The sequence below is a fragment of the Microtus oregoni genome, unplaced genomic scaffold (genome assembly GCF_018167655.1).
Source record: "Microtus oregoni isolate MIOR12 unplaced genomic scaffold, Mior012 000059F_ref0000304, whole genome shotgun sequence".
NCBI lineage: Eukaryota > Metazoa > Chordata > Mammalia > Rodentia > Cricetidae > Microtus > Microtus oregoni.
The window spans coordinates 9,656,766-9,665,334 of NW_024543835.1; the positions used below are offsets into that span (position 1 = coordinate 9,656,766).

At 42.0% G+C, this 8,569-nt stretch overlaps 1 pseudogene; it reads right to left on the reverse strand.

The window, feature by feature from the left end:
* Positions 1 to 405: 405 nt before the first annotated feature.
* Positions 406 to 8,007, reverse strand: LOC121439008 (annotated as a pseudogene).
* Positions 8,008 to 8,569: the final 562 nt, after the last annotated feature.

Sequence of the window (8,569 nt, forward strand, 5' to 3'; positions counted from 1 at the left end):
CTATTATTCTTTTGTTTGGAATTTTCATAGTGTCCCAGATTATCTGGATGGTTTGTGCCATAAGTTTCTTAGATTTCACATATTCTTTGACCAATGTATCTATTTTTTCTATAATATCTTTAATGTCAATGATTTTCTCTTACATCTCTTGAATTCTGTGAAGCTTGCCTCTGTATTTCTTGTTCAAATTCCTAAATTTTTCATTTCAAGAATTCCTCCAGTTTGTAGTATCTTTATTGCTTTTATTTTCATTTTTAAGTTTGGAAAGTTTTATTCTTTTCCTACAATTATTTGTGGAATTTGTTGTTATTTTTCTGTAAGGGATTTATTCATTTCCTAAAATTGTCTGTGTTTTCCTGGGGTTAAGTGATTTATTAATTTCCTCTTTAAACACCTCTACTGTCCTCATGTAGTTGGTTGCAAGGTCTCATTTTTGGTTTCAGCTATGCTGGAATGTTCAGAGCCTCCTGGGTAAGATAGCAGGATATGGAGACATATTGCCCTAGTTGTTGTCATTGTGTTTTTATAGTAGTGTTTGACATCTGCTTTTGTGATGATTACAGTTTTAGGTGCTGATTTCTGGATTTCTTTGATGGGATGGGTGCTTTGTTCATTGGTTCTGGTTTTTGGAGAGTGTGGTGACTGTGTGTTACCTGTTTTCCTGACCTGTTCAGCTGGTATGTTCCCACAGAATGTGTACTGTTGTTGGAAACTGGGTAACTGGGATGAGTTCGGGGAAGGAAGGTTGTAGGAGAAGGTCTTTAGGATCTGTTGGGAAAGAGAGACCACAGCAAGTTTCTGCCTATAAATATGTGTATGAGACTGGGGGATGGGATCTAAGGAGCAAGAGGAGAGGAGATGTGGGTCTGCATACAGCCTTCTTGTTGTCCTGAGTGGAGCTGCTCATGGGTTAGTAGGGAGCACCTACTGGAGTGGGGATCTGGGACACAGATACCAGTGGGGTGAAGGAGATTAGGAAGGCATGGTTTGTGGGATCCACCAGATATGTGGGCAGGGTTGTGGGGAGGCTGCAGCTAGTGTTCTGTTGCAGAGCTGGGGACAATATTGGAAGATTGGGTTCATGAGAACAGAGAGGAAAGAGGACGGGAGAGAGAGAGAGAGAGAGAGAGAGAGAGAGAGAGAGAGAGAGAGAGAGAATGTCAGCTACTGCGTACTTTTTATTTTTTATTTTTTTATTTGATTTTTTGAGACAGGGTTTCTCTGTAGCTTAGGAGCCTGTCTGGGAATTAACTCTGTAAACCAGGATGGCCTTGTACGTATAGAGATCCACCTGCCTCTGCCTCCTGAGTACTGGGATTAAAGGTGTATGCCACCACCACCCAGCTTTTTATTTTAAACAGGCATGGCCTGCACTTTAGCAGGGGTGTCTGCTAGAGTTGGAGACTGGAACAAAGTAACCAGTGGAGTGAGGGGAGGGAGATTATTAGGGGATGGTTTATGAGATCCTCGGGAGATGTGGGTAGGGGTGAGGGAAGTCTGCTGGAAGGCTAGGAATGACTCTAGAGAACTGGGTCTTGGGGAACAGAGAGCATAGAGGTCTGTAGGCAGCCTACTTGGTTTTCTTCCCTCTTTGTTATTTTTTTAAATAGCTCACTTATTTCGATTAGTTTTGTCTAGATTTTCAGGGGAATAGTTCTCCCCAGTGGAGCACGGGCATCCGACTTCAGGATACAACCATAAAGAAAACCAACACTCTATCCTTCAGCAGCCATCAGTTTCAAACAGCTCCTCAGCTAGGAGTCTCTCTTTTTAGACTTTGAGTCTTTCAAGAATCAATACTGAAATATAGATTTAGGCTAACTTGATAGTCCTATTGTGTCCTTTTTTAATTGCCCTCATCTCCTGCTAAAGTCTTTATATTACTGTAACCTTTCTTTCAAAAGCCATTCTGGTAGTCTTGCCCAGTTTGTTCTAGTGCACATGGTAAAGTCAGGTTCTGTACCACCTTAGTTCTCCGGTATTGCTGACCCTCCGTGTATCACTCATCATGCTGCATTTGTTCCTGGAAAGACAGTGTGAACTTCTTCCCAATGTCTTGTCTCAAAGACTCAGGCCAGTTTTGTTCTTCCATAAGACTCCAGAGAGAGAAGGTAATCACTGACAAATGGCCTAAACCTGTCTGTAGCTTGCCAGGGGTGACATCAAGTTTCAGGTTCCCAGTCTTCTCTCCAGGCCCTAATGTTAAATGTTTGGAATTTCAGCTTTTCATCCTTATAGCCATTGAACTAAAAAAATGTACATATTAAGTTGATACTGTAGGATATTTCACTATTTGTATACATTGTATATACAGAGTATGCATATATACACTATACATACACAGTATACATGAAGTTTGATTAAATAATTTCTTTGTAGTGAACATATTAATCTTTTTGCATTTTGAAATTAAAGAAAATTATTGCTATCAGTAGTTGCAAAATTGTAAGTATAATAGGATGAGGTTTCTGATTTCCGAATGTAGCTTACTACCCAGAGACCAACTTTTCCCAAACTCTTCCCTTACCCTACCCTTCTGATCCTCTAAGTCTCACCATTCTACTCTTAGTTTGCTGGATTCCAAGTATTTCACGTTAGATATTTAAGATCACATAGTTCCTAACAGAACTATGCCCTATATGAGAGTCTCTTATTTTTAGGTCACCTTGCAGAAAAAAGCTCTCATGTACCTGAGAACACTGGGCATCAAGTCATGAGGTATCAGTCTCATAAACCCACCTCAGCCTTCTAGATCTGAAAGCAGACCCCCGGCTGAGATCTTAGCAATTCCTTTGCTTGAGCAGCATTTGTCTCTTGGAAGACTTCTAGGAAATAGTATAGTCCTCCAAAACCTAGGTTATTCCCCTCTGCAGGGGACAGACATACTCCAAAAATGATAGTCATGACCAAGCTGAAATCCCAGGACAGGGGTTGTGTGCTGTTACACATAAAAAAAATAGTGATCTATACCTACCACAGCCATACAGGCATGGTCTCTTAGGTAATTTCTGTGTAAGGATAGTTACTTTCTATAGGAAAGCTTAAAGGTATGATTTATTAACCTCTAGTTTTTGAGGTTTTTTTTTATTGAGCTTTAGGCAATTACACTGTCAAATAATCTTTATGATAGGTCTTGCTATGCATCCTAGGAGGTTCTGTAGGTTGGCCTCCAATTCCCAATCCTCTTGCATCAGTCTCTCACTTTAATCGTACTTTACATTTATGTTTTGTATTTTCATTGCTAATCCCTTGTTCTCTATATTGTAAAACGGTATTTTACATTGGGAATCAGATGTTTATCATCAGAAATAATTTTTTGAAGTAATGGGTAGAAAATGAGTCACAGATACAAGGCCTGCTTCTTTCCTGGAATGATACCATGCTATTTACTTCTGAGTAATTCAGCTTAGATAATTAGTATAGCTGTGCAGTGTACTATTCTTGATAACTCAAGAAACTGCAAGTTCTTTGACTGCATTTTGAATCTGATAAAGGTCAAATGGCACAGTGTAAGGCGGAGACTGTGTCTTTAAACACTTAGTTTTTATCTATATGAATGTTTTGCCTGTATGTATATCTGTGCATCATGTGCCCATGAAAGCCAGAAGGAATGGGATCTTTTAGAATTGGAATTACAGATGGTTTAGCCACCTTGTGGGTACTGGGAATCCAACCTGGGTCCTTTGAAACAGCAGCCAGTGTTCTTAGCCACTGAGCCATCTCTTCAGCCCTGCTAAGATTATTTAGACTGAAGATGATAATTTGATATGGGATTCCCCTCTGTATGCTGTGAATACCATTGGTTAATAAAGAAACTGCTTTGAGCCTAAAGCAGAGCAGGGCAGAACAGAGCTAGGTGGGGAAAACTAAACTGAATCCTGGGGAAAAGAAGGCAGAGTCAGGGAGATACCATGTAGCTCCACTAGGGACAGATGCCAGGTGGAACTTTACCCAGTAAGCCACGGCTATGTGGCAATACAGATGAATCGATATGGGTTAAATTAATAGAAGAGTTAGCCAATAAGAAGCTAGATCTAATCAACCAAGCAGTGATTTAATTAATAGTTTCTTTGTCGTTATTTTAGGGCTGAGCAGCCAGGAACAAAGAAGTGGCCTCCTAGAACAGTAATTTATTAAAGTTCCCTACTAATGGAACAGAATCTGACTTTATCTGTGTATACTGAGTGTGCATTCAGTGACTTCTTAGTACCTCTTCACAAGTATCACTTTGATTTTTTTTATAAAATTCTCTAAATATTGTTATATACAATTTGTGTACTCTGTTTACCTGCACTGGGGCAATGAGCTGATGGTCCATTCTTGCCCCAAATGGAGATTTGTGGCACTGTCAAATTCCAAAAGAATTTTCTTTGGGCTGACAAGGGAGGGGGACTTGATTGGGGGAGGGGGAGGGAAATGGGAGGCAGTGGCGGGGAAGAGAAAGAAATCTTTAATAAATAAATAAACGGAGAAAATATTTGTTTCCTTATTCAGACCTAGTCTGTCTGCTCTCAGAAATGTCATATGAATCTGGTCCTTACCACTCCTTCAAATTATTCAGGATGTTGGGAATCTCCAGCTCAGGTCCCATTCCAAATGTAGCCCAGATACTTGCCTGGTATGCCAGCCCCACCTCTCTCTAACCAGACCCCAGTCTCAGAAATCCTGCCATTGGCATTTCCTCCCCTGGAGCTGCTCAGAGACTGCACCTACAGGGTATTTAAGGCCCCCTTCTTGGGTGCAACAGTGTGATTTCTCTCCTGCTTTCTTCCTTCCACCAGAGCAACCTGGAAGTTGCTTTGCTCCGATTAACCCTGGTCTTATTAATTTGGCTTGATTTGGTATATTGCATGGTAGAAGAAACCCACTACTGTGGATTTCAAAATACTTACCACAGGCTATTACACAGCCACACTTAAATTACTTGCCATTGATGAAACTCAGTCACCAAATGTTTTGTATTATAGTTTGTGAAATTCTAAAGGAGGGCTCAATATTTTGGTGGTAAAAATATTTAAAAGCATAATTTGGATAATCACCTAGTGAGTCTGGTAGCCCTTGACTGAAAACACAAACTTTAATTTGTCTAACAGAGAACAACCCCATAGGCAAATTAAATATTCCTCAATTATTAAATCCTAGCAATAGTCATTGAGCTACATTTTCATTCATTTATACCCTTTGAATTGCCTATTCTAATACAATCCATAGTGATCTCCAGTTAGCTCTCAAGAAAATGTCATGTTCCTATCATGTTTCTATTTGTGTTTTATATCTTACCTAATATATTATCTATCCACTTCCTTAAATATAGCTGCTCCTAGACTCTGATTACCTCATTGTCAGTGACTACACCATGTTTTCCTTACTAGATTCAGTTTTTGAAGGGAAGAGGGGAAATTACAGAGAATCAATGCTTAATTGAAAATTGAAGGAAATAAGCCGGGCAGTGATGATAAATGCTGTAAAGATTGTTCTGTCTCTTTAAGGGACAAGCCACGCCCACTCCCTCCACCAGCTGCTGAGACAGGCTGATCTTCAGCTTCCAGCCTGAGCTCTCTCTTTTCCATCTCCCTCTCAGAGAGGCAGCTTCTGCCTCTCTCCCCACTTCGTCCCTTCCCCTGCTTCTGTGTTTCTCTTCTCTTTTTCTTCTTCCTCTCAGAAAGGTAACTTCAGTCTCTCTCTCCTCTCTCTCTCTCTCCCACGTTCTGCCCTTCTCCCTTCCATAACATCTAAATAAATGTCCAACTCCACTTGGTATGGCATGCTATCCGTCTTTCTCTTGCCTGGCCCCTACCACCACATGTAGACCTGGAGACCTGCTGCATGGTCTTGTGTGCCATCCCTGCCTAAGACTGCCCACTGCTGGGGACTTGCAGTATCCTGGGACCCACTGTCTGTCGCCGGGGACCAGCCAACAGCCCACAAAGCTTGCTGGGCACCAGCCACCATCCTGCCACGTGGTCTCCTGCACAGTCCCTGCCTGGGACTGGCTGCTTTCTGCAGCAAGCTGCCGGGAGCCTGCAGCAAACCCATTACACATGCCTTTAATCCTAGCACTTGGGAAACAAAGTCAGGTGGATGTCTAAGTTTGAAGCTAGCCTCATCTACAGAGTGAGTACTATGACAGCCAGAGCTATAGAAAATTAAAAAAATTCAAAAAATAAATTCTTGAATATATTAAGAGAGGTTTACAATTTACTTTCTAATGAATCCAAGTAAAGCCATCAAATACAACTTTATTTCACTTAGCATTAACAAGAAAGGAAAAAAAGTATATTGCTAACAAATTGCAGTGGAATATGAAATTTTCAAAAATAACAGTAAGATATTTGCCACTTTACTTTCATCATCATATGACATCACATTTCCATGCAAATCCTCTTTCCAATGCAATGTTACATAACATTTTAATAAGGTAAGGTTTTCCAATTTCTTGAAAGTAACAAATCTCTTGAGTCCTAAATTCACATGTGACTAACCATTTTATGCAGCTAACATAAGCATTACGCAAATCGCTGATTAAAGAGACATTTACAAAGTAACAAAAATATATTGTACTAATGTATAGAAGGTCAAGAATGTATACATTTTGGTTCTGGTATTCTATGAACTCTCCACTCATTAGGAGGCAGACTGTTCTTCAAAAATAATATGGATACCATACAACAGACTCAACTACTTGTGGGATAGAGTCTTGGATTGTATCCTGGCTTTGACAACGGTGCCAGCCCTACCTTGACCTCTCCTTCTTATTCCCCCTGCCTGATCTCTAAGAGCCAACTGGTAGAGATTAGGGAAGGCACTAGGGACAGTGCCACTGACCTTAGCTAAAACTTCCAGAACTTTCATCTTGGTGGTTTCAGCATGGGCTCTGGGTCCCCACAGGAACTCATAGCATGGTGGATCACTGCCAGGAATTTGGCGGTACTCCAGGTACTTTTCCTGCACTAGATCTTTGTTTATGAACTCTTGGGGCTCCCCAAAGATTAAGTGCTTCTTCCCAGCATATACCCCTACTCCATTCAGAAACTGCCAGACCTCTTGTTCAGTGGCACGATTGCCCTTCATGAAGATCACACCCAAAACAGACATCAGGAGACCGGTCCTGGGCAAGCCCCAGTTGCTACTCAGACTTCCCTCAGTGGAGAGACCCAGTTTACCCACCAGCATATAGGACTGAGTGCTGGGATCTATTTCCTTCAACTCAAGACCAAAGACTAGCTCTAGGCGTGCAGAGGTTCTACGGAGGATCTCAGAGAACTGTTCCTTATACTTCTTGTTCACTATGGCCAGCATTTCACTCCGTGTAACTGCCTCTTTCATCTTGAACTTATCCAGCAGAAATTCTATTAGCACACTAGCCTTCCGCATGATCGGATCCTTAAGTGTGTGCTGAATAGAGGTCACTGTCTGAATAGCACCTGAAGTTTGCTTATCAGCAAGAGCAACAGCATTCCTAACACCTACACCAGAGCCTGTGCAGGACACATCTGCCCTGTGAGATCCAGGGGCTTTTAGCCCCTGTAGAGCAGAAACATCAGGGAACCTGGAGCCATCACTCTGGTCAACAGGAGGACATGCAGCTTCTTTTCCAGTGTGAACTTCTGGGAGACCCTGGAGCTCACTGCGTGCCTGTTGTCGTTTTGCACAGGAGCGGCTCTTACTCTTTTGACCCCTAGGCATGATGACTGGGCTCAGGAATGAAGCAGGAGAACTGACAAGGCAGGAATCTGAAAGGGTGACAATGAAAATCTGTAAGCAGCACATTGTAACCAGATAAAGAATACCTGGGATTTAACAAAGACCTGCTTTTGCAGCTTTCCAGAAGGTACAGTGAGCCCCCTGCAGCTTGTTCGGAGGTGTAGGCATACCAGCAGCAGGACTAGCCTGATCTGGACCCTCATAGGAAGGATCGGGAGAGGCCGGTTCCTCCACTGTATTTTGGGCACGGGCCTGACGGCGCTTCTCGCGGGCACGGATCTTGCTCTTTTGGCCACGAGGCATGATGACTGTAGTGGGGAACACAGATTGTAATACAAACAGGTTAGGGAAGAGATCAGCCTGGAAAACAGAGGATGACATAATTTGTACAGTCTCTGTTGGTAGATCCTACTATTACTCCATGAAAGGCTACCTCGCCTTGTTTCCTTAAACTGACTTAGTAACCAAAAAGGGAAATTTAGACCTTGTTATCTCAGTTCAAGCTCACCATATGAACTTTCCTCCGGACTAGTACTGTTTCTCCCTTTTCTAACGGCTGTTTCTCTCTATACACATTGAAACCTTGACTGTCAAGTGGCAGCGGCACATGACAACAGCAGTAGTCGAAGACACCCACAATAAATGGTAGGGTTGGGAAAGGATAATTTTAAATGGATCGCTTTAGGGAGGTCTCTGGATTGAGGGGAGAATATTCCAGAAAATACCTTGAGAAACAGAGGTTCCTACGGTTCCTCACGGATGCTCAAAGAAGCTTCCTGAAGGCTTCACTGGCCTAGAAGAACACCAGAAAATAACGGCAGTTGAAGAAAAGCGGAAACAGCATAATCCATTTCCGTTCACACCC